This window comes from Triturus cristatus, chromosome 10 (assembly GCF_964204655.1).
Source record: "Triturus cristatus chromosome 10, aTriCri1.1, whole genome shotgun sequence".
Lineage (NCBI taxonomy): Eukaryota > Metazoa > Chordata > Amphibia > Caudata > Salamandridae > Triturus > Triturus cristatus.
Window position 1 is genome coordinate 241,016,066 of NC_140593.1, and position 25,762 is coordinate 241,041,827.

Below are 25,762 nucleotides of genomic sequence, written 5' to 3' on the forward strand. Positions count from 1 at the left end.
ATAATTCTCCTGCAAAACGCTTTATTGTGTTTTTCAAATACAACAAGCACCTCTTTTGCAGATTGTTTTTAATGTTATTTTTATACTTTGAAAACCACGTGAACTTGTAAAATATTAAAAAATAAAATGTATAATTTGGGAGTAGGTGAAGTGGCCTACTCTCAATTAGTCCTAGAACATTACCATTCTACAAGTTTTGATTAATTATGTTCCCACTGGCATTAAAGTTCTTGCTGATTTACACGGCAGAGCATCAGAAATATTCTTCATCCACATTCCCATAGTCCCTGATACACTCTCACTCACTGCCTTCTCTATATTCTCAATGTCCTCACTAGACTCCTCCCTTCATGCTCTAATTCCATTTACTCTTCATTGTCCTCTCTACAGTCCTTACCCTCTGTTATCATTGTGGAGAATCTCCCCACTGGTTTCTCTTACTCTTCACCTCATGTTTTTTCTCTTATGAACACTTGCTCCGTCATTGTTCTCTGCCACCTGATCTCATGTTTTCCACTATCACCCCCTCTCTCTTTTTCTCTGCCCTTGACTCTCCACCAGTAATCCCAGATATCACCTCTCATTTTCACTGTCTTCTTTACACAAAGTCTCTCTAGTGTTTTGATTTCCTCAGACCCATCCCATTATCTTTTTAGACAGCCACCTATACATTCCCTGGTAAGACTTCCCATTTGCCCTCTATTTGGCTGCTGTGAAAGTACTTGGCCTTTTCCCTCAGTGGAGCTATTCACATGCCGGGGGCCTCCTCACCCCCCTCTAAACAAAGCCCCTGATACCTTGTTTGGTGGATTCCTTGTTTGGTGGATTCCTGCTCAAGGATCAGTCTTCTACTATGATCAATTCAGGAATTCACTTGGGAGAGGTTACTCTAGAATCTCCACTTTCCAACAGTACCAGTTCCACCTTGATCGATACTCATTGGACAGAGCTGTGCCCTAGCACTGATGATCCTGCCAGCCGCTGGAGCTGAATGGCTTTAGCAGCTCCTGGGATCTTCATTGGTGACTTTGGTGCACCTTGGGCATGTCGCATCATCAGTCCTGCTAGAGAGAGTTGGGGGCCTTATGCAGAAGCTCTTCAGTGTCAGCCCCTAGCATGAAAGGAAAAGACGAAGCCTTTGATGCCAGCATCAGAGGTTTCCCTGTATCATGGTGGGGGAACATGACCTCTACATCCTTCTCACTGTAAAGTTAGTGTGGAGGACACCGGTTGCACATCCTCCACACTAAAGGGATGACAATGTTTTCAAAGAAACAGCTATCTGAGCTACACCAAACTCTGCTGAATGTGCTCTTGTCAGATGGAGATTGGGACGTTGGGAATAAACAACATGCTAGTTCACACAACATGATATCCAAGCTGGAAGACCAAAGCTCCTGGAAAAAAAAAGTGAATGAATTAGTGTAGCCAGAGGCTCAAAACTTGGACAACATATCATAAATCCCTCGCAGATATAAGCAGAGGAGTGTGTTAGATTTGCTCTGGAAAGCAGCTACTGAGATTTATGACTGGCCATCCTATCAATGCTAATTTCCAGCTAAATGTATACTGAAACAACCTCAATTTTTTTTGTAGAGATGGCAGCTCTGTGACCCGACTTTAAACCCAAAGCAAACATTTGTGTTTTTGTAACATTTAATTGTAGGTCATTGTCTGCTTTATGTCTCAGTAGCTCTTCAGGGACCATTTGAGACCCCGCACTGTCCTGCCAAGGAGAATGGTTTCAGCAGCATATAGCAGCAGAAAAAGCTGTTTGGGGCTCATTTTCAGTGGAAATTATCTAGTTAGAGTGAGTTCCTAGCTCATGCCTGATGTATAGAGAGACAAAAGAGAAAAGGCTCCAGGACACAAACCTACTTCAGGCTCCGATGTTTGGTCATTCTTTTAGAAAGCTTTATCCCAGTGCCCAACTTGATGCAAACCCAAACTACGCAGGCCAACCTTCGATATTATGAAAGGGATTCCTCAACTATTGAGCTTCCTTTACATCCGTTCACAATTGACACCACCAAACAGTGCACAGGACTCAATAAAACTAGCATCCATCACAGAATGTTGTTTATAGATTAACTTGACCGCTCATAATAACCGACCGGGCATTGACAGTCTTTTGTTTTGTTTCTGTTTGATCAGTAGAGAATTTGTACAGTTTTAAGTTTAAAAACGGGCAATAAAGGTACTGCAAGCCCAATATTTATACTAGGTGGAAAGGAAGAGATCGTGCAATTTCTATTTTCTGTTGCACAACATGCTCTACTATTTCTAAAGTTTAAAACATTTTAAACCCACTTTATATGAGAGAGGCCGTAAAGGCGATATCATGTCCCGGTATACCACTTTAGAACACTGAAACCCCAAGACTAGTATGACACTAGTCCTTTTCTAATGCAAGCCATGAACGTTAGAGCGTGGTGCTCATGCAAAGTATTGAAAATAATGTGATAAGAGAGTCTCTATGATATTTTGAAGTCTGAGCCCCAGCCCAGTATCATGCAAATGACCATGCCACACACGGAGCTCTGAGGAGCATGTCTTCATGCTTCAGAGAGCAACCGTTAAATTGAACGCACTGCATCACAAACTTTATTAACCACACCCAGCCACACCAATCAGATTACGTAATACTTGTAAGGAGGCTGTCAAGGTCCTCTAGAGTCTTCAAAGCAAAAACACAATATACCACCTGACTTATTTATCTTCTATAATAGCTATAAGTGCAGAGTGGACTAACCATAAACAATTTCAAGACCGTTTACTTATTATTATTTTTTTTTTTACATTCATGTATTCTTTTTTTATTCATTTTAACCATAATGAATATATCTTGCCATACTTTCCAATTTACATATTCGAAATATTATTTACACTTATTTTGAACTTATACATTTTAATTTCTGATATGTCAAAGACACATTTATACAAGGGAAAAGAAAGAGTAATTTCATACATTTCACACAAAAGCTTTTAATAGTGTACATGTCAATTGTATTTGCAAATGTAACTAATTAAACCCCCATATCGCAATCCACTCTCTCATTCATACACAAAACAGGCACATCCACTCATTCCTATTCCACCACACCTCACATACACTACAAATTGCAACGGGGAAAGATCTCCAATTTCTGCCGTTGTGTTGCAGGCTAGGATCTCTCAGAAAGACACTCAACGTACATTTCAGCGGCTGTTAGACCTGGCATCCTTGGCGTGGTTTTCCCTGACTTTTTGCCTCTACCTCCTGTGTTTTTGATGCTGTGCTGGATTTCGTTTTTGCTGGCTTAGACGCTTTGGGCACTTTGCCACTGCTGATCGTTGTCAAAGTGCAAGTGCTCCCTGTGTAAATTGTAAATGAAATTGGTTCTCCCTGATTGGCATAGTTGATTTACTAGAAGGTCCCTAGTAAAGGGCACTAAGTGTGCCAGGGCTGGTAAATCAAATGCTACTAGTGGGCCTGCAGCACTGATTGTGCCACCCACATGAGTAGCACTGAAAAGGTGTCTCAGGCCTGCCACCGTGGTGCCTGCCTGCAGTTTAACTGCTATGTTGATTTGGCAAGTGCACCCACTTACCAGACCCTAACCATCCAGTTTCTTACATATCAGACACCCCTGTGGAAGGCCCAAGGTACCTCCTCGGCAGGGTGCAGTGTATATTTTTAATTGTGTATGTTAGATTTTTGTTGTTTTGGTCTTGTTATATTTAGATAAAGATACCTTATTTTTTTAAACTGGTGTGGTGTCCATTTGTGGTGTTTTCACTGTGTTACTGTGAGTGTTGGTACAACTACTTTACACATTGCCTTTGGGATAAGCCTGTCTGCTCATGCCAAGCGGGTGAGCGGTGTTAGCTAAAGTGTGTATCCCCTTACCCTGACTAGAAGCAAGGGTCCCTATTTGGACACAGGTACCTACCTCTCCCAACTAGAGACCCCCATTTCTAACAGTGGGTAAGGGGTAGTAACAATCCACCTTCTTCAGGACCACATAATAAAGACCATATAATATGGTGGGTCAATAGCGGGGGATCTGCAAAGCAGTACATAAAAACAACTGGTCAGACCACATGAAGTTGCAAATTAATCAGGAAAGCTTCTGTTTAATTTAAAAACTGAAAGCGTTTCCAATTTTCGGGACCCGTTTCATATTTCCTCCACCCTGGACCACTAGGTCCTCGAGTTGTGTTGCATGCTCTGTCTATGTTTAGGGAGACCCTAGCAAGATCACTTACAATACCTTATATCCCAATGCCTTTCAATTGTGAATGAGTAAATTCACCCAAAAATTGTGTAACAGTATGAAAATGTGCCACATAGGAGGGAAAATAAAAAAAGTAGGCAATACCTCCTCTTACAAGCGAGCATTCGCCAAAACATGTTCACCGAACCGACACCATCTCAAGATGTCTAACCTGACTCTCACATAATGACCATATCTCTCTCATTGTGTTTTGCAACAAAGTATATTGTGTAGGCTTCTTGTTTTCCAAATGAGATTCTACAGATACTAAGTAAGGGTGGCCTGGAGAGAAATGGAAAGGTAATCATCCGCATACACTGTGTCTAATATTGAAACCTTATGAGAGTAAGAGATGTAAGTGTCTGTCTAGTACCTCTAAGATAAACTGTTGTTTAAGTAGCTTCGTAGATGGAGCTTCTGTATTATTCGGCTTCTTCCAGAATACTTGGATGCAGAGTATGTGTGTCAAAAGGACAACCTGTAGTCAGTAGTCAAGAAAGACAATAATCACTAAATAGAAGGCATATCACAGCTGGTAGGACAGTGAATGGTTACACCCTTGGAGGCAAACGTCTACCACACACTTAATATTTGCCATGTTTTTCACATGTGGGGTATTACAATTCTCTAGGCATATCTCTGGCGATTAGTAGGTAGACTCCCTGCTGCTGTGTCTGACCACCAAACACTAATATTTGGGGCAATGGTTTATCATGTGCACATACTGCAGGATAATGTGTTTGATGCGTTTAATACAGCAGTGGTATCGACATGGGCTCTTGTCTGTTTACATTAAAATACGTGGTTGCCTTAAATTCTGCAAACCTGATATTGTAGCTGACTTATTGTAGCCGGTTTGAATGGGACCCAATGCATATTTTAAGGCTACTAGGGCATTGTCAAGTTAAACCTGACCTATGTACACAGAGCCACCAGTCCCAACGTTGCTCGGCTCGTGAATAGAAAACAGTTGTAAAATACATGCATAGCCCCTCTGTGCAGCAGTGATCTCTATGCCTGTGGGGCTCATGGCTCCCCCTCCTTCCGAAAATCGTTGCAGCGTATGGTGTCTACAGCACATAAGGTATACAAAAACTGGGCAAAAGACCCTATGGGAATAGGTGCCTGTACTTGCTAAACAACATCCCTTCCTTAGCTGATAACAGTCCTCAATACTGGAGACCTACAAGATGCGCAAGGCAAGTTCAAAAGAGGACCAGAATGCTTTCATCTAAAGTGAGTGCCTTACCTATTAGAAGACTTCTAAGGGGATGACAGACGCCTTTGCAGGCTCCAACCATATTCAAGAACCTAAGATATGAAAGACCCAGAGCACTCCATTTATATTTGGAGTATGCTGAGCTCACCTGATCAGCATTACTGGCAGCATGGTGTGTTAAGAGGAGGAGCGTGATCAAAAACTGTGAGCGCCATCTTGGAGTATGTATCCTGATCCTCTCAGTAAAGCAAAGAGAGTATCCATTTATGTAAGTACATCTCTATATGTGGCAGAATTGCCAGCAAATTATTGTAATTGGAAGGAGAGTATGTCAGGCAGAAGTGATGCCATTAACTGCTAATACATAACTATATAGTAGATATGTTCTACAGCAATTCAAGAAGATGAATGAGCTGCGCTAGTGGCAACAACCTGTTGTATCTACTCGCCAATGGCATGTCATTATATTTTTAAAACGAGTCCGGAAGGGTAGAGGGCTATACTGAAGCATTTACCATGATATCCCTCTTAATCCAGGAACCGCACCGTCAACCGAGGTAAACAATGTACCAAACAGTCATTTGGGATATCTTATCCCTGCACCTGTCACATCAAGAAAGGGAACATCTAGGCCACCTAAGTGTTCAATTTTATTTAGAAATCTGTTTATTGAGTTTTAGATGGTATACAGCACATCATGGAGCAGAATAACATACAGCTTTAGATAACGTTTAGCGAAACATTCATATCAGTGTACTATTAACTGCAGTAATGGGTACATCTCTTGCGTCCCTTCCACACTGAAGGCCCCCATGACCTGGACCTCAACTGCTGAACCGCGGTATATCTTGAAGTCTTACCCTATGTGGGGAACTATAAGGTAAAGGCATTACTGCTGTGTCCACTTCCTTCTGGTATTATACCATAAACAGATAACCCATTCCTTTATCAGTAACAAGATTACGCAGTTGGGAAACTATCACCTCTGCAAAACATCAACTATAAGAACAACAGCAGCGCCCGGTGTTTGCCCAAGTATCCTCTTCCCATCACCCCTCGGGTCACCTCAGCTCAAGCCCCGCATCCCCTTGTTCAAGATGCTGTATAGACGGTATTGTGTGTGTTCCTATGCCTCGCCACTCTGACTGAAACTACGGTACCTTGCGTCGCGGTCCTCTGCCAGGCAGAACAGCTCCTCGCCATCCAGCGCGGCTCCCTCAGTGTACCCCTCATTGTTCTCTGTGACAGCCGATCCCAATTGCCGCATGGATTGCAACAACTCCTCCCACTGGGTCGCTATGGGTGTCATCCTGAGCCCCAATGTTTCCTCCCTCCGGAGGGCCACGCCCTCCGCCTTTGCCCAGACCAGGAAGGAACCGCGCCACGCCTTTGTGTGGTGGGGCGTCCACCTTCCAGCGCTTGGTGAGAAGACGCTTAGCCACCATGATCCCTAGGTCTATGAATCTAGAGGTGACTTTTGTGGAGGGTGTTCTGTGGAAAAGATGCAGCAAGTAGGTTGACCACTTGAATGGAATATCGCGCCCTGTGCACTTGCAGATCGCGCCACCTAAGTGTTCAATTTGTACTAAAGTACTTAGGCCATTGTCTACTGATATATGATATGGTATGAGTGCTGTGTTACAGCGGCATGTCCAGTTCTCGAGGTGACAATAACTGGCTATCAGCATATGAGTCCTCATTTGAATATGATGGTTACTGGCTATCAGCTTAAGATTCCTCATTTGAGTATGGTGGTTGCAGTGCTGACACCTACTAAAAGGGCTTGATGGTTGAGATGCTGCCTATACCCTAGTTGGACCTCCCATCTAATCATTATGTGACTGGTCACACAATTTCTTCGTTAAAGTCCTCCTTTCATGTGTTAAGAGAGAATATCCAGAAGGTTTCTCTTTCTTTTCTCACTTCCATCATTAGACGCCCTTATCGTTGCTTTATCTTCTCCAGTATAAGCCAATTCAGGTCACTTTCTGTGTGTTTTTCTTCTAGACAGTGTTAAACCAAGGGTGCTTGTCCTCTTTGTCCTGATTACTGACTTATGCTCACTGTAGCAAGTCCTGAAATCTCTGCCAGTTTCACCGATGTAACCTAGGCCACACGGACATGCAAAGGTATACACCATTGCAGTTTCTACGGTTGGTCATATCTCTAAGGGGTCCCACAAGGCCTGTGTATTCCCATTGTTATGTCACCAGAGCTGTATCACAGGCATGGAATGCGCCACACCGGTGGCTGCCTTGTACCAGTGTGTTTCCATCAATAGTCCTTTGTTGATCTCCTACATTGTGTCTCAACCTGGTTTGTACCTGTTTGTCCCTAAGGTTGGCATTGCTCCTAAATGCAAAGATAGGTCTTTTCAACTTGATATCTTCCTTTTTGGTGTTCCGTATCTTCCAGTATTGTTCAAAGATCCTCTTAACTTCGTAGTTTATGTTTGAATGAGTCGTGGCATATACCAGTCTCATCTTTTTAGGTCTCACCTAGGCAGCGCTTGTGCTGTCTCTTCAAGACCTGCTGTATTCACACTATGGACATATAGCCCCGCCCACTTTCTACCCAATACCGCCTTGTCTCTTCTTGTAACCTTCCTTGAGGACATCCCCTGTTACATGTGTTATTACTTGCTAGGTTTTAATTACAGCCTCAGAGCACTATTTTCTTAAAGGGCTTCAGGCAGGACACACGCGTGGTCTTAAGCCAAGCTGGCAGTGGTTACTTTGCTTACTAGCACATCTCAGATTTATTTGAGACCTTAAATAAATTTCCCTTCATCTGCTCCACACAGAGTACAACCTAACCCAGAATTAAAACCGTAATTCTTTTGTCACATTTCAAAGCTACTAATTGTATATATATTGACATAGCTATTTGAATGTACTCGTGGTACTGTCTTGCATGCAATGCATTATGGGTAGGGTGGATTTACCATATCTTCTGCAGGGTGCAGTACCATATGTGACCACATACGGTACTCCACCCTGCAACATGGTTAGGTAAAAAAATTGCCATTTCTAATGCCAATAACTCCAACTTTGCAGGGTACAAGAAGCCCCCATGCTGGTCCCCTTGATCTACTGATCGATGTCTCCATTAAATTCGAAGTAGTTGTTGAGGAGCACCGTTTCCAAACATTCCAGAATAAACCTGTCACGTATCTCCCCAGGTGTTCTCTCCTTGAGGGCTGTAACTGCTTCTATTACTTCGTTCTGCGGAATATTTGTATACAGCGCCTCAATATCTAGTGTTACCAGGATTTCTCGATGGGGGTTGAAGGGTGAATTTTTGATTTTAGAAATCATGTCTCCTGTGTCTCGGATGTATGAGGCATAACGTTTAGTCATAGGACAAAGATATGTGTCCACATATTTGGACAGCGGTTCTGTTATGGAATTGATGGATGAGTTAATATTGCGGAGCAGAGAGGCTTCCATGTTCTTGTGACCTTCTTGCATATGAGTCTTCATGCACGTAAACACAAGACACAAAGTCTCCCCCTTTAATAAATAACAAATATGAACAAACACATTCACATATACACACTACAACTCCTTGATAAGTCGTTGAGGTGTGCTTGCACCAGCCTACCAGATATAGTTGTATGAGATAGAGGAGGGACGCCTTCATCTGGCATCTCTTGAGAAGAGTCAGATTCTTGACTTGGGTACTCAGGTGGACTTGCCTTACTCGCAAGGTCTGGAGCTGACGAACATTGTGGCAAGGGCTTAAAGTGTGATTAGTCCCTAGTTATGGATTTTCCAGGTCAATTGGTAGTTACCATTTGTCTTTTGCTCGCCACAACTCTCAGTAGTTCAGCATCTAACAGAGTGTCAGTCTTGGATGTCCACTTTTGCTTAGCAAGAACTCTGTCTCCTTTCTCAAAACCTGTGTCTCAAGCGCGTTGGCGCTTGTTGGCATTGGCCTTAATTGTGCATTTGCGAAAGGTGTCAGTGGCATGAATCTCGTCGGGGTCTGTTGACCGGCTGGTGGTCCATTGAGGTAACTGCGTTCCAGGAGCTCTCCCAAACAGCAAGGTGACAGGACTTTTTCCCGTTGTGCAATGAGAAGTGAATGATAAGCACAAAGGGCTGGGCCCAGAGCAGACTTGAGGTCCGTGCCTTCCAGTGCAGCACATTGAACCACCCTTTTCAAAGTACCTACAAATCGTTCAACAGCGCCATTTTCCTGTGGAAAGAGAGGTGTACTTTCCTGATGTTTGATGTTCAAACAATTAAGAATGTCTGTGAACTCTATTCTGTTGAAGGTTGGACCGTTGTCAGATTTGAGAATGGAGGGACTACCCCATGTTCTGAAAATGTAATCCAGCCTTTCGGTGACTGTCATGCGTGGTTGATGATGGGTCCTCCACTAGAGGAAAACGTGAGTATTCATAGATAACTACCATGAGATGATGTCTGTTGTAGAGCGGTCCGAAGAAATCCACAACAATCCTCTCTCAAGCTTGCTTAGGTAGATCAGACATGTTCCTTCGTTTCGGGGTCATCTTGAGAGACAGGCAGTTGCATAGATGACCAGCTTTAACCTCCCTTTCAACTCGTTCATCAAGACACCTGAACCATACCCGATCCCTGAGGGCTCTTTTAGTTGCAGCAATGCCACAATGTCCTTCATGTGCCAGTCAATCTCTTGCTGTCTCAGGCTTCCGGGGATAACTATTCTTGCCCCTCGTAGTGTGACACCATCCTGTGTAACAGAAAATTCTTCATAAACATATTTGAATTTCTGGTATTCAACATCATCTGTAAGAGGTCGAGTGTGCTTCCTCCATGATTGTGTTGTAATGATTTTCCTTAACTTACACATGTCTTTGTCAGTATTGGGAGCTGTCAGAATTTGTTCAATATAAAGAGCTGCAGGCACACTTGACTTTACTATGAAATTGATGTAGGCCTCAGCCGCTTTGGACATTGTGTTATGACGCTGTAGCGGCACTCATGAAAAGTAGTCTGCGAGGTTTCCCCTGTTTGTGCACAATATTGTAATCATACTCCTGCAGATGCAACCCCCACCTCTTGATGCGAGGGGGCATTCTGGCTTTCAGATTACAGAAAATGGGGAGCAATGCTTTATGATCTGTGACAAGGGTGAAATGCATACAGAAATACATGAAAGTGTTCACCCGCCCATACTACAGCTAAGCTTTCATTATCTGGTTGAGAATAAGCATGTTCAGTCTGAGATAGACTCCGGCTAGCATATGCCATAATGTGTCTCTGAACATCGGGTTGTCCGTTATGTTGGGCTAGGATCGCTCCCAACATAACTGGGCTTGAATCCCCCACAATTTCTGTATGCAGTTTCAAATCAAAGTAAGCCATTTCAGTTGCATTTTCATTTGTGTGTTTTATTTTCTTGAAACTTCGGTCACATTTCGAACATCATTCAAACAGAACATCTCTCTTTGTTCTATCAAAGGGGCATTCGCAGTGACAAAGTCACGATTATACCTTGAGCAGTAGCTGACCATGCTCAGGAAGGATCGCAGTATGGGCACATCTTCTGGAGTTCAAGTGGGTGACAATGGTTGTACCTTTTCGGGGTCAGGAATAATCCCCTTTTCACAGAAAATATCCCTAAAGAATGTAAGTTTGTTTTTTGAAACTCACACTTCTCAGCATTTAGCCTGAGACCTGCATCAGCAAGCAGACAGCATTGTTGGATAATTGCCATGTCCTATTCTTTTCGTGCAGCCCCAAACTCCAGAATATCATCACTGTTGTGAAAAGCATTTGTGACAGACTGGATTACTCGATGAACTACATCTTGAAAGATTTCTGCAGCTGATGACACACCAAAAGTCTTTTATACCTGAACAAACCTATGTGCGTTAAGAACGTAGCAATGTACCTACCGTTTTCTTCCAGTTCAAGTTGATGTCAACCTTTATTCTTGGACTTGACTCCAAACTCACCATGACCAAACAAGTCAACGCAGTCTCCTCCACCTGCTTCAACACCCTCCGCATGCTCCACAAGATCTACAGATGGATCCCGAACAACACAAGGAAAACAGTCACCCAGGCCCTGGTCAGCAGCAGATTCGACTACAGAAACGCCATCTACGCCGGAACCTCGTCCAAGCTCATCAACAGACTGCAGAGAATCCAAAATGCCTCTGCACGCCTGATCCTCGACGTCCCGCGCCGCGACCACATCACCCCCCACCTGAGGAACCTGCACTGGCTCCCCGTCGACAGGGGAATCTCCTTCAAGCTTCTGATCCACACACACAAGGCACTCCACAAGACCGGACCAGCCTATCTCAACAATCGACTCTCCTTCTGCGTACCCAACAGGAAACTCCGCTCTGCTGACCACGCCCTGGCCACGGTCGTGCGCATCCGTAGAACAACTTGCGGAGGCAGGTCCTTCTCCCACCGCACCGCCAGGACCTGGAACAACCTCCCCATCTACCTACGACAAACCGAAGACCTGCTGACCTTCAGGAGACCACTCAAGACCTGACTGTTCGACCAGTAGCTGCAGCACCCCCCCCCCCCCCCTCCCAAGCGCCTTGATTGATTCAGATCAAGGCGGGAGTAGACTTTGGCGCCATTCAGCTGTGTGATCATGTCCGCTGTGTGTGGACCTGGATGTCTTTCTCTTTCGATTGCTTTGTTGGCCTATTACATAAAACAAATGCGCACTGAACCTCCACTGTCCTTCTTTGACACCACCACTATGGGTAAAACCCCCAGTGTCAAACCAGTAGAGCGCTCAATGATGTCATGCTTTAACAGTGTTTCTAGTTCTTTCTCAAAGGCTTCCTGTAAATGAAATGCAATGCTACGGTGTTGTTGTGCAGCGGGCCAATAGTTTTATTCACGTGAAGCTGTACCTTAAATGTCTTAATTCTCCCAAGTCCATGAAACAACGTGTAACGGGGAAGAGAACTCACACAAGGCGGACGTCAGTCCTTGTGTATCCCGCTTACACGGCGAACGCATTCCACCTTCTCTCCCCCTACAGCAACCAACAGTGCCGCCTACAACAGATTGGTGGTACCCGTATCCCTCGCAAGACTGGACCACAACGACGGAACGAGGCTCCTTTAATTCGGCCTTCCAGTGGGACGAAGTCCCGCCCCCTGATGACGTCGCAGAGATAGGCGGGATAAAGAACGCGGAAACCCGGAAGAGGACGGACGGCGTTTCCCTGGAGGTAGACGGAGAGCTGGAGCGGAGGAGTGCGAGGAGTTCGGAGGACGAGAGGAGAGAACAAGAGAGCAGCACAGCAGGTCCTGAGCCAAGGAGAGACGACTGCTACACGCCAGGAGGCCAACGACTCCACGAGCCGCCCCGCCACGTTCCCACGGGAGGAGCGTGGCTCGAACAGGTACGGGGGAAGGTAGCGGGCTGGGTGGGAAGAAAGACACCGCCTACCCCCTGAGCACCCCGACTCACCGACTTTAGCGGTGCATCAAGCACTGAAACAAGTCCCGTACCCTCACCTTGCACCAAACCCCTGTGCACTGCCCAGAGAACTACGAGCACAAGAGCACTCGGTTTCCTTCACCCCCGGACCTTGACAACAGCTCGCCAGGACGTTTGTCCTAATCCTTGTTTTGTTTATTGTTTTCCTTTCTCTCCCCTTTCGCCTACCAACCCCTGAGATCCTTCCTGAGGACTGGACCCTTAAGGAGAGAAGTCAGCAGAGACACCGCCTTCCTTCACTCTGGAGTCACCCGGAAAGAGCAAGTCGGGGTCCCCTTCTTCCGCAGCGACAAGACGGGCCGAAAGACACAAGAGAACTTTGTCTAAAATAAAACCTTCTTTACGCCATTCCAGTCTGGTTGTCGACTCTGTCCCTGCTACCCCGCCACACAACGTCTGGAACTGACTCTCTATTTCAGAATGGGCATTCAAGTTGTAGCTAATAGAAATCGGTCCCATTTCAGCAGCAGTGTTAAAACTTAATAAGCATGCACTCGACGAAGTACCCGGAAGTACATGAATCGGTGCTTGCACTGACATATTCGTGTACTGCATGGTCACCACAAAGGATCCCTTACTCCGCACGGGTGTAAAAGCTGCCCAGGCATACACCTTGCTTCTTTATATAAAATTTATTTTTATTAAAGTTCTCAAAAACATCAGAACAGTTACATGGCTCAAACATAACCCAATATAATTGACCAGAGTAAAGAGACATTGTAGATCGTCCATTAGAATCCCAGGTGATATAACTGGGCCAAGAGTCCAAACTCGTTTGTGTCCCACTGTCTCTTGCTGCCACTATCATCCCGATATAAGTCGGCGGCTCTTCGCCTGCCATACTGAAAAAGGAATACAAAGCAAAATAAATCTGAAAAAAAGACAGACGGGGGAAGGGTGGGAGAGGTGACAGCGAGAGGAAAAAAGGCGGGGTGTCAATGGGGGGTGAAGAGTACCTCTGTAGCTCTTAATGAAGAGGAGTCTTGCCCACCTCAGTGGCCTTCTCAGCATGGGTGTGCATGTTCTCCAGTGCACAGTACCTATGCCTCCACTGATCTACTGTCATCACAATCAGGGGGTAATGATTCTAGATAACTCAGCAGTGGCTCCCATATGTTTCTGTGCTGAGATTGAGCAAGCATTAACTCACAGTAGTCAGCCAGCTGATTATGGCAAAATGCTGCGTTCTTAAGCCACTCTGTCAGACTGCGCCTGCTGCCCCAGCAAATAGCTACTCTTCTCTTTGCCAGAAGCAACAGCATGGCCACTAACTTTCTGTGCTCTATGGCTATTCTTCAGACATACCCCAACAAGGCCACCCAGGGGAGTATTCAATAATTGCTCCTGTGAGCAGGGCTAATATCCCACAAATGTGTTCCCAATACCTCGCCACCGCTGGACACTCCCAGGCCAGATGCAGAAAGGAGGCCTCCAGGGCCCGACAGCGCACACATCTCGCATCCTCACTCAAACCGGCTCTGTGCAGCCAGTCTGGGGTTCTATACAATCTGTGTATGAACTTGAAGTGGATGAGCCGCAATCTATAATTAGTTGACAGAGCTTTCATTTGCGTGCAGCAGTGTGCCCAAGTGCCCTCCTCCAAAGGACCTCCCAGGATCTTCTCCCATTCGTGCTGCGCAGGGGGGACGCATATCGGCGATGTGCGCTGCATTCCTGAATACAGTCGGGTTATGAGCTTCCGCGGTGAGGGATTCGCTAGGAATTCCTCCAGTACTAAAAATGTTGGTTGCGCTACAGGGAAGGATTCAAACAATGTACGCAGGGCTGCTCTGAGTAGGTAATAAGTTAATCTATCCAGCATTCCAGTGTGGTCCTCGCCTCATCTATGGTAGCGAACACCCAATTGCGGAACGCTTGTCCCATCGTGTGCAACTGGAGATTCCGCAGTCTTTGACCCACCCCAGCTTCTGTAGTGAAGGGCAGTTCTGGGTGTCTTCAGTGGGATTGAGGGAGCAAATGTTTTCTCCAAACACGCTCTACGTCTAAGCTCTCGCCACACCCACACTGCAGCCCACTGTGTCAACCTTGGCGCGGGCTCTCATTTGGGGTCCAAATAGGGGCATGTGTAGGGGTATCGGGTCCGCCCTGTCACTCTCTGAAGCAGTATGCACCATGAAAAGGGTCGGGAACACCCAGTGGTAAGCAAACTGGGCTTGAGCACAGTTATAGTACAGCTCCCTATCTGGAGCCGCCATCCCGCCCTGCTCAAATGGCAGTGTCAGGACCTCCCATGCCACCCGGGGCTGCCTGCCCGCCCACGCAAGTGCTATCAAGTTCGAGCTTAGTCGGCGTCTGAATACAGCTGTGAGGGGAAGCGGCAGGTTGGCGAAGACATATAGAAACTTGGGGAGGACCACCATCTTAGCGATGGCTAATCGGCCCGCCAGGGACAGGGGAAGTGTCTTCCACCTGTTCAATCTACTCTCAAGCCAGTCCAGTCCATAAGATTGCCATAGTTATGACTCCAGAGTTCATCTGCGTTCTGGCTAAGCCAAATTCCCAGGTATTTCACCGGTGAGTTCGCCCACTGAATGTGTCAGTGTCCGGGGTAAGCGGGAAGATTATTTATTTATTTACGCAACTTTTATAGCGCGACAAATACCCGAAGGTGTCTCGGCGCTGTGGAGCAACTAAAGTTCATCATCCTACCGTCTTCTCACTGGTTAAACAACCATGTTTTCAAAAGCCTACGGAAACTAATCAGATTCGGAGCGGCTTTAATGGCAATTGGCAAGAGGTTCCAAAGTTTTGGAGTGGCCACGAGAAAGCGCCTGTCACCCCAGGAGACTGATCTTGTACGTGGCACCGGCAAAAGGCTGGTATTGGCCGATCTTAATTGCCTTCTGGGGGTATAGAACTGAAAAGCTTCGATCAGGAATCTGGGTCCAGTGCCATGTATGGCCTTATAAGCAATACAGAGGGCCTTGAATTTAACGCGGCTCTCAACTCTCAGCCAATGAAGCTGACGAATACCAAGGGTGGTAGATTTGCGGCGAGGGATGTTGAGGAGAATCCTAGCAGCCGCGTTCTGAATAGATTGCAGCTTCGTTATGACACGCTTCTGAGTATGGAGGAAGAGAGCGTTCCCATAATCTATTTTTGAGAAGACTAAGGTAGAGACCAGAGTCTTCCCAGCTGACGGAGGGAGATATGGTAGCAGCTTCTTAATCTTTTTCAAGATGTAAAATGAAGATGACACAACCTTATTGATATGGAGGTCAAAGACCAGCTTGTTGTCAAAAATCACTCCCAGATTTCTGGCTTTTTCCACTGGGACAGGCGGATGGCCGAGCTTTTCTGGCCACCAACCGAGGGACCATTCAGGGGAAAGTTTTCCAAAGGTCATGATCTCGGTCTTGTCCGAGTTAAGCCTGAGGCAATTCAAGGCCATCCAAGTACTGACCTCGAGCATAGCTTTCTGGAAGTTGGCTGCTACAGTAAGGCCATCCTTATGGATACCCAGCACCAGCTGGGTATCGTCTGCGTACGATGTTAACTGTATCCCATAGGCCTTTATTATCCTCGCTAAGTCCGCTACATAGATGTTGAAAAGCATAGGACTTAGCGAGGAGCCTTGTGGGACTCCACAAGGGAGTGCAGAGATGGGAGAATAAAAGTCTCCGAGCCTTACTGTCTGGGTACGGTTTGCCAGGAAGGATGAAATAAGATCCTTGGCCCGACCATTTATCCCCAGAGCTATGACACGGTCGACAAGAGTGACATGGTCGACCGTGTCAAAGGCTGCTGACAGATCCAAAAGGATAAGAACAGCCGCCCCTCCCTGATCCATGATCGTCCTGATCTCATCAGAGGCCTTTATCAAGGCAGTCTCTGTTCCATGCCCTTTCCTGAACCCAAACTGCGTTTCGTCGAGAAGTTGGTGGGTCTCGACGAACTCTGAGAGCTGCTGATTCATCAGATATTCGCATACTTTGGCAGGAAAGGGCAGGCACGCAATCGGTCTGTAACTTGCGACAGCAGTAGGATCTAAGGAAGGTTTTTTTAAGAGGGGTTTAATAACAGCCTTCTTCCATATACTAGGAAATTGGCCTGTTAGGAATATGTTATTGCAGATTTCCATCCAAGGGAGGGAGATCACTTCTGTGAGTTTCTGCATCACGGACGGAGGACAGGGGTCCAAGGGGGAGCCTGATTTAATAGTGGAGATGATTTTAATCACGTCCTGATGTGAAACAGGTGAGAAACAAGGGAAGGAGTCAGGATTAGGGTGCGACAGTACTTCTTTCCTGCTGTCACCTCTATGTTCAGTTCTGATGTCATTTTCAAATGAAGCGTAAATATCTGCAACCTTAGTGGTAAAAAAGATGGCCAATTCATTGCAGAAAGTCTGTGAGGGCTCCACTCCAGGCCCAATGGAGGGGGTGGACAAGGTGGTGACGACGGAGAAAAGTTCTCTGGCAGAGTTGGCAGCAGTCTCGATTTGTGCTGAGTAAAAAACTGTTTTTCGGGCCAAGATCGCCTTTTTATAAATCATAAGAGCGTCTTTATAAGTTTGTCTAGCTGTGGGACAGTAAGCTTTCCTCCAGCGCCTTTCTAAATTCCTACAATGTTGGCGATGTAGACGGAGATCTTCATTATACCAGGGGGCCGAAGGAGATACTCTATTGGGTTGCGTGAATTTCTCTGGGGCCATTAGATCAGCGGCACTTCGGATCCAGTCCTGAAACTCTGAAGCTGACGGTGACAAGCTATTTCCTCCCTGAGGACAGGAGGAGGCCAAGGAATGCAACATCTGAGGGAGATCTGCAGTTTTCCAGGCCCGGGTACCTATCTTAGTGCGAGGCCTGGGGTGCGGCAAGGCAGAAAATCGTGTATCTAGTTGAAAAATAATAGCCCTATGATCTGACCATGTAATTGGAATAATGTCTGATACAGTAATGTCAGGATCATTAGTAAATAGCCCGTCAAGGGAGTGTCCAGCTTGGTGTGTGATACCCTTGACTAATTGGTGCAGTCCAAAATTGGAAAAATCAGTCGTGAGTTGGGCGGTGTCTGGGTTGTCCTGATCTTCCAAAAAGAAGTTGAAGTCTCCCAATATAGTAAATTTATCTGAACAGATGACATTGTCACTCAGGTCAGAGAGGGTAGAGAGAAAAGAGTTACGGGGGCCAGGGGGTCGATAGAGTATTATACCCTTTAGTGCCCGCTTGGGATTAATACTGATAGCAAAAACCGCTGATTCACAGTTAACCGAGTTTATAGGATCGAGTGTGGTGCGATATTTATCCTTGTAAATAATTGCAAGGCCCCCACCTCGTCCTATAGGCCTGTCATGTCTGGCGACACTATATCCAGCCGGAGTAGCGTTGCAGAAATCCGGGCCTGACCCGGCATCTGCCCAGGTCTCAGTGACAAATAATAAATCCACGTCATGGGTGACAATAAACTCACTAATGTAAAAACTGTGACATGGGAGCGAGCGCGCATTGATAAGCGCAGCTCGACAACCATGTGGAGTTGTATTCTCTCTGACATATGGTATGCCATGGTTTGGATCCGAGTAGGCTGGTAGACAAGTTAGGGAAAATTGATAGCTACAGCCTGGGCACATAAAAGGGCGAGTGTGTATCGCAGCGGTCAGGACGGCACTCGTACAGGCCTGACATGGCTTACCGGGATTTAGCTCTAGTAGATGCCGGGGAGTGTACAGCAGTCGGGAACCAGGGGTGGTGGCCCTGGGCCGGGTCCGGCCGCGGACGGACGCAGACGGGCTTGGCTTTGGCGCGGCTTCGGCGCGCGCCCGCTGCGCCAGCCCGCTGCGCCGTCTGGCCATGGTTCCAATATATGGGGCGTGAGGAGGGTGGGAGGCCGGCGCGACTGGAGCGCAGCCCCAGCCCACACCCAAGATGGCGCCCACCGCCGCCTTTCACGCAAACAAGCGGCTAGGCGAGGCAGAAAGAAAGTAGGTCAAGCGTGAAAGGTGTCAGTGTGCCTAACCTCAATTCCCGCTACAGAACAATCTAATTAGAGGCCCCCAAGGATATTTCACAACATAAAAATTCACACATTTAAAATCGATATTTCAGTTTCTAAAAACAAGCAGAAATGATGGCTGAACACAGTTTGCTCGCAGCCCTAGTACTCCCGACTAGGGAGAGCTCTAAAGGCAGCGAGAGACGAGTGCTTCCCAACTAAATAGTCAGGGAGGGCGGGAGGCCGGCGCGACTGGAGCGCAGCCCCAGCCCACACCCAAGATGGCGCCCGCCGCCGCCTTTCACGCAAACAAGCGGCTAGGCGAGGCAGAAAGAAAGTAGGTCAAGCGTGAAAGGTGTCAGTGTGCCTAACCTCAATTCCCGCTACAGAACAATCTAATTAGAGGCCCCCAAGGATATTTCACAACATAAAAATTCACACATTTAAAATCGATATTTCAGTTTCTAAAAACAAGCAGAAATGATGGCTGAACACAGTTTGCTCGCAGCCCTAGTACTCCCGACTAGGGAGAGCTCTAAAGGCAGCGAGCGACGAGTGCTTCCCAACTAAATAGTCAGGGAGGGCGGGAGGCCGGCGCGACTGGAGCGCAGCCCCAGCCCACACCCAAGATGGCGCCCGCCGCCGCCTTTCACGCAAACAAGCGGCTAGGCGAGGCAGAAAGAAAGTAGGTCAAGCGTGAAAGGTGTCAGTGTGCCTAACCTCAATTCCCGCTACAGAACAATCTAATTAGAGGCCCCCAAGGATATTTCACAACATAAAAATTCACACAAATGGACTCTCCCCAGTATATGGAGACACCCGATACTCCTCTGAATCGAACGACCTCCCGGATGAGTGGGTCTAGGTTTTCGGCTGGGTGTTGGACATACAAGGTCACATCATCTGCGCACATAGAAACTAGGATCACTCTAAGAGTGAAGTCCAGTCCGCGCCGTGCGTGATGCTGTCAGAGCCTGGCCGCTCCCGGCTCTGTCGCCACCGCGAACAGGAGGAGAGAGCGGGGACACCCTTGTCGCGGGCCACTAGGATAGCGGGGGATACCTGGCCGTTTACTCTCATCTCGCCGATGGAGCTGAATACAGCAATGCAGTTTTCTGGAGACAGAATGGACTGATACCAATGCAGGACAGGAGCGCAGGCAACAGGGGAAGCAGACACGACGCCAGCAGTTTGGCAAGTATCTGATTATCCAGATTCATCATTGAGAGTGGTATGTTGGAGTCCCACAGCTGTGGGTCCTTATCCGGTTTGAGGATGGTAACTATTAATGGGTCTCTCAGAGAAGGGGTAACATGCCCCGTTCCAGTGATTCCTCATACATGTTGAGGAGGTGCGGAACAAGGAGCAACGCGTATTCCTTGTAAAATGAGGCAGTTAGCCCGTCCAGCCCAGGAGCCCTGTCTCCGGGCATAGCCCGAATCGGCGCGATCACCTCCTCCTCCTCCTCCTCCTCCTCAAAGGGTTCATCAAGATAGTTTCATTGCCCTTCGCTCAACCAAGCCAGTCCAATCGATTCCAGGAGAGAGTGCAGGTCCGAGTTCACCTCTGTCTGTTGTGCCGAGTACAGAGAAGTGTAGACGCACAGGGAAGGCTAGACCCCTTTCTCCTTGCACTGTTTTAAATTGTATATACATTCTTTGTGCTTAGTTTAATATTTTGTCGAGTCCTCATACTTTTAACTGTTGCTTGAGAAATTGTGCTTTCACCTACTTTACTGTCCCCGATCCGCCGTGGGGTGTTCCGATTCAGCTACTCTTCCGGTATTACTGGGAGGTCAGCAGTCTAGTTGCTGCTGATCTCTCCTGCCCACTCCCACCAGCTCAAAAACAGGCGGCAGTCTGGACGCGGTGCACCAAAGGCAAGCCCGTCTCTGCCTGCCACCTGCCACGCTGCCCGTTACATCTTACAGCTTATTCTTTCCATCTGCTCACTTTCTCTCCCCCTGAATATAACACTAAGCTTCCTCACGATAACATTACTTTCATCTTAAGTCAAAAAAAGCTAGTCACAATTGACCCCAAGTTCAACTCTAAAAACAGGGTTATTTTGTAACGCCCGATCTCTCCCCAAACATGCCCTAGAAGTATGGTCTCTGCTTGACTTTGAGAAGCCAGACATCTTCTTTATAAAAGAGACCTGGTTCCAAGAGTCCTCAATGATAGATATTTCTTTAGCCTTTCCGCTGGATTATCAACTGATTAGAGTGGATAGAAAAGACAAGAGAGGCGGTGGACTAGCTATCGTTTTTAAAGCAAATATCAAACTTACCATTATTGATTCCCTCCATACAGACTGGGTGGAAATTTGCATTTTTAAAATTAATAACTTAACTAACGGATCTTGGAAAGGGGCCATACTTTATCGTCCGCCAGGCAGCAAAGTCCAATTTTCCAGTCGCCTTATGAAGATAATTGCTCCCCACGTGCTAACACGCGATAACTTTCTTTTGTTGGGTGATTTTAATCACCATATTGACCTCTCCACTGATTTGCATTCAAATGATCTTATTTCCAGTCTTTGTACCCTAGGGCTTTCACAAATAGTGAAAGGTCCTACACATATAGCTGGTCATACACTAGACCTTTTATTTACAAATTCTCACAACATTACGGCCAACTTACCCATGCCTGCCTTGTGGACTGACCACTATTTACTTAAATTTAATATTTTAACCACATCCTCCTGCCATACAAATTCTGTAGCAGAAAAAACATGGTGTATACCGTGGAAAAATATTGATCCAGCATCTTTTTCTGCATATTTTATCACTCCTCCGATGCCAAACACCAACCTTCCCAATGATGCAGCTACTATATTAGATGCCGCAATCTGCCAGGCCTTGGATAACATTGCCCCAAAGAAAAGTGTAAGCGGTCTTCATAAATCCTCACCTTGGTTTACTCCAGCCTTCAAAATCGATAAATTAGCAGCCAGAAAGGCTGAACTTAAATGGAGACATTCAAAAAGCCCTACTGACCGTAATGCCTACAAACTTTTACATAGACAGTACTTAGCCCATATTATATCGGAAAAAACAATATCATGGGGAAAGAATAAATAAAGCCTCTAATTCTCAGAAATAATTATTCAAGATTCTTAATGAATTCACACATCCTGCCTCTATGCAGCCTCCACTGGCTGCTTCTAAGGAAAACATTGACAGAATATATAGTCAATATCCTCAAGACTCTGTTCAATCGCATACTCCGAGAACAGAAGTAAAAGGCTCCTCAGTGACGTCTACCCTAAAAATAATTCTCAGAACTTTCTCTGGAAGAAGTTACCCTGTCACTTAAAAAGGTAAAATCAGGCTCCCCCTCTGATCTAGTATCTTCCGAGATTCTAATAAAAATCAGTCTAGTCATCACTCCCTGCCTAACGAGGCTCTTCAACCTTTCATTACTACATTCACAGGTACCCATAAGGTAGAAGGAGGCCATAGTTAGACCCATTTTAAAGAACCTAAATCTGACCCTGAACAACTAAACAACTATGGACCTATATCTCTTCTTCATCTGTTTGGCAAAATCCAAGAGTCTTTGATAAATGGTTAATTAATTAAACATCTAGAGAAAAATAAAGTGTTGGATCTAGCTCAGTCAGGGGTTCGAGCGTTTCATAGCACCGAAACAGCTTTACTTGAAGTGGTAGATAGCATCAGACTCTCTTTGGACAGCCGGAGGTCGGACATTTTAGTCCTGTTAGATCTGTCGGACGCTTTAGACGCCATTTCCCATTCCATTCTTCTGGATCGCCTGAGAGAGGCTGGTGTCGAGGGCCCTACATTGGCCTGGTTCAGGAGTTATCTGAGTGATCGCACCTCCCGAGTCCAAATTGGCGCCTTTACTTCTAAGAGCCAACTCATAAATAAAGGCTTCCCTCAGGGATCTATCCTGAGCCTGACGCTCTTTAAGTTATATGTATCTCCCTTGGCTAAAATCATCAAGGATCGCGGCTTTGAAACATTGTCGTATGTCGATGATGCACAGCTATTAATCACCCTTGGCTCGTATGTCGCTAGTACCAAACATAGATTTGGACAATGTATGCTTGACATAAACAACTGGATGTCTACTAACAACCTCCAGCTAAATGCTAATAAAACAGAAGTTGTTCTTTTTGGCAATGCACAGACATTATGGACTAATGACTGGTGGCCCCCTACCTTAGGTACCTGTCCCACTCCGAAAGAAACAGCCCGTAATCTCGGGGTAATGATAGACAACCAACTCTCTATGCGTGGTCATGTCAACCTCACAACACGTACTTGTTACGGGATAATGCATGCCCTTCGTAAATGGGTCCCTTTGTCTTCCCGTCTGCCACCGATCCATGGTCTGATTGTCAGTCACCTGGATTATGGGAACGCTCTGTTGGCTTCCATAAACTGAACAACTTCATAAGTTCCAGGTTCTGCAAAATACAGCAGCCAGACTGGTTCTAAATCTTCCAGCCCATTCTCCCTCCGCTCCTAGCTTGAGGTCTCTTCATTGGCTGCCTATCAAGAAGCAAATAGACTTCAAAATCTGTTGTCTTGTCCATAAAACCTTACATGGACAGGGCCCTCAGTATCTGGCAATTAAACTAAAGAGATATCAGCCTTATAGGACACTTCGTTCTACAAACAAATTCTTATTAATAGTTCTGAAGGTCCGAACAGCTAAGCATGGCAGTAAATCTTTTTTGAAATTGGCCCCCACCCTCTGGAACTCTCTGCCTATACATCTACGAACCGAGATCGAGCATATAAAGTTTCGTAAGTCCCTAAAGACCTGGCTATTCTAAATCTCTTTTATTCCTAGCCATCTTTCTGTCTGTTCTTGAGTCCTGGCAAAAGCGCTATGAGACCCTCGGGTGATATATGTGCTCTACAAGAAACCGTACATAGACATAGAATGAGAGCATCTCAGCCTGCACTGCATCCTGACCGGCAACAACCTCACCGCTTTCACTATGCAATTCGCATATATAGTTACTGGCCCTGGGCTTTTTTAATAGGCCCTGGGCTTTTTTAATAGGCCCGCCAGCGTTTTTCCAGCTCTGTTCCCCTCTCCATATTGGCTCGCTTGTGTCTCTTTGCCCAAATAATGTGTCTCTCTTTGCGCAGCCTCCCCAAATTCCGCAATCTTCACCTTAATGCTGCTGAGGGCGTCCGGGTGGTTTGATTCGAAATATTTAAATTCAAGTTCCCGAATTTCCCCCTCCATACGTCGAAGGTCTCCCCTGAGTGAGTGCAACACACCTGCCTGTTTGGCGATGCACTTGCCCCAGATTATCACTTTGAAGGCCTCCCACAAGACCAATGGCGAATCCACCGTCCTGCTGTTTAGCTCAAAGTACTCTATTATTTCGGCTCGAATCGACTCCCTGAATACCTGATCTCGGAGCGTGCCTGCAGGGAGTCGCCAGCTGAAAGGCCTATGCGCCGCGTCCGGCAACTTAAATGGTAACAACACAAGGCCGTGGTCAGAGAGGGATCGGGCCAAGTGAGTGACCAGGATTATCCATGTGTCCAAATCACGCAACGCAAGCTAATAATCAAGTCTGGACCACGTTGGGCCCACTGTGGATACCCAAGTTCCCTCCCGTCTAGATGGGTGTCGGCGTCTCCAAACATCTATCAGTTCATGGTCTTCCATAATTGTGCGTAGCTGCTCTGCGGCTCTCGGGTGGGGCCGGCGAGAGTCGCCAGACCTATCCATGCTTGCGTCCAAGATTACCTCATGTCTTGTAGGTCTCGGGCTCTGCGCAGTACGGTGTCGTGGTCCCTGTAGTTCAGTAAGCGTGCGATTATGGGCCTGGCAGGAGCTCCCGGTGGTGGCCGCGGACCCAGGGATCTATGCTCGTGTTCTACAATGCAGACCTGTGAGAGAGAGTCTCCAAATAGCGCCCTAAGTAGTTCCTCTACGTAGTCCTCAACTCTGGTCATGGCCGTGGTCTCCTGTATCCCCATTATACGCAGATTGTTACAGCACGTTCTTGATTCCAAATCCTCATTTTTATTTCGTATGACCTCTAACACTTTTGCCATACGGAGCAGCTTCTTGCGAGTAGCGGTTCCCTTGTCCTCCAGTGCAGACGTGCGCTGTTCTACCTCCATAAGGCGCTCATCATGGTTCGAGCTCTTATCCCTAAGCCGGTCCAGTCGATCCAACGTTGAGTCAATTTTAAGGTCTATATCAGAGAGTGATTGCTTCAGATTAATAAACATTTCCCGTATGTTAGGGTCCAGCTGTTGTGTGGAGGACATGGCTGCTGCAGATTGTTCCTCTTCAGCTGGAAGCCTCCCTCCCCCGGGGAGGCTTACGTTGCTCAAAAGAGAGCTTGGGCTGTTTGGCATCCGTCTTGCCAATGGTTTCAGCTCACCTCCTCCGCACCAGGAGAACGTTGTGGGGTACTGCCGAGCTTGCCTCAGCACCACCGTTTTGCGGTGCGTGGTTTCCGATGCGTGGTCACCTTTTCAGCTCTGGTCGCTGCAGACCCATCCCACACTGCCTGTCAGGCCTCTTCCGTGCCACTCGATGCGTGCTGACAAGACAAGCCCAGTTGTGTCCACTCTCCCAGCACGATTGGCTTGTTTAACTGCTCCTGCCGCTGATCTAGGGCCCCTTTCAACTTGGGTCCGCCAGGTCACAGCAATGTTGCCTGCATCTCAACGCCCCGACCATCAGCTCTGTCCTCCTCCCAGTGCCCAGCGCACACCGGGGAGCTCTAAAGTGGCGCTCGTCTGATTGTGCGCTTCAGTTCCTGCCACTGCATGACGTTATGAGACGGGGCCCCCCTTGCTGAATGATTACAAGGGGGTTCCAGCCCTCTTCAAGGTGCGGGGGGTGGGTTACACCT

General features: G+C 46.7%; 1 protein-coding gene across 5 annotated transcripts in view; it reads left to right on the forward strand.

Annotated features, from left to right (window-relative positions):
* The window catches only part of UMAD1 (UBAP1-MVB12-associated (UMA) domain containing 1), a 136,976-nt gene that overhangs the window by 19,189 nt on the left and 92,025 nt on the right, over positions 1-25,762 (forward strand). The window contains exon 2 of one of the 5 annotated variants that reach the window (XM_085630884.1): positions 9,755-9,870. The exons of the other annotated variants lie outside the window; for them this stretch is intronic. The gene's annotated coding sequence lies outside the window, so the exon portion shown is untranslated. The remainder of the gene's footprint in view (positions 1-9,754; positions 9,871-25,762) is intronic. 5 annotated transcript variants of the gene reach the window in all.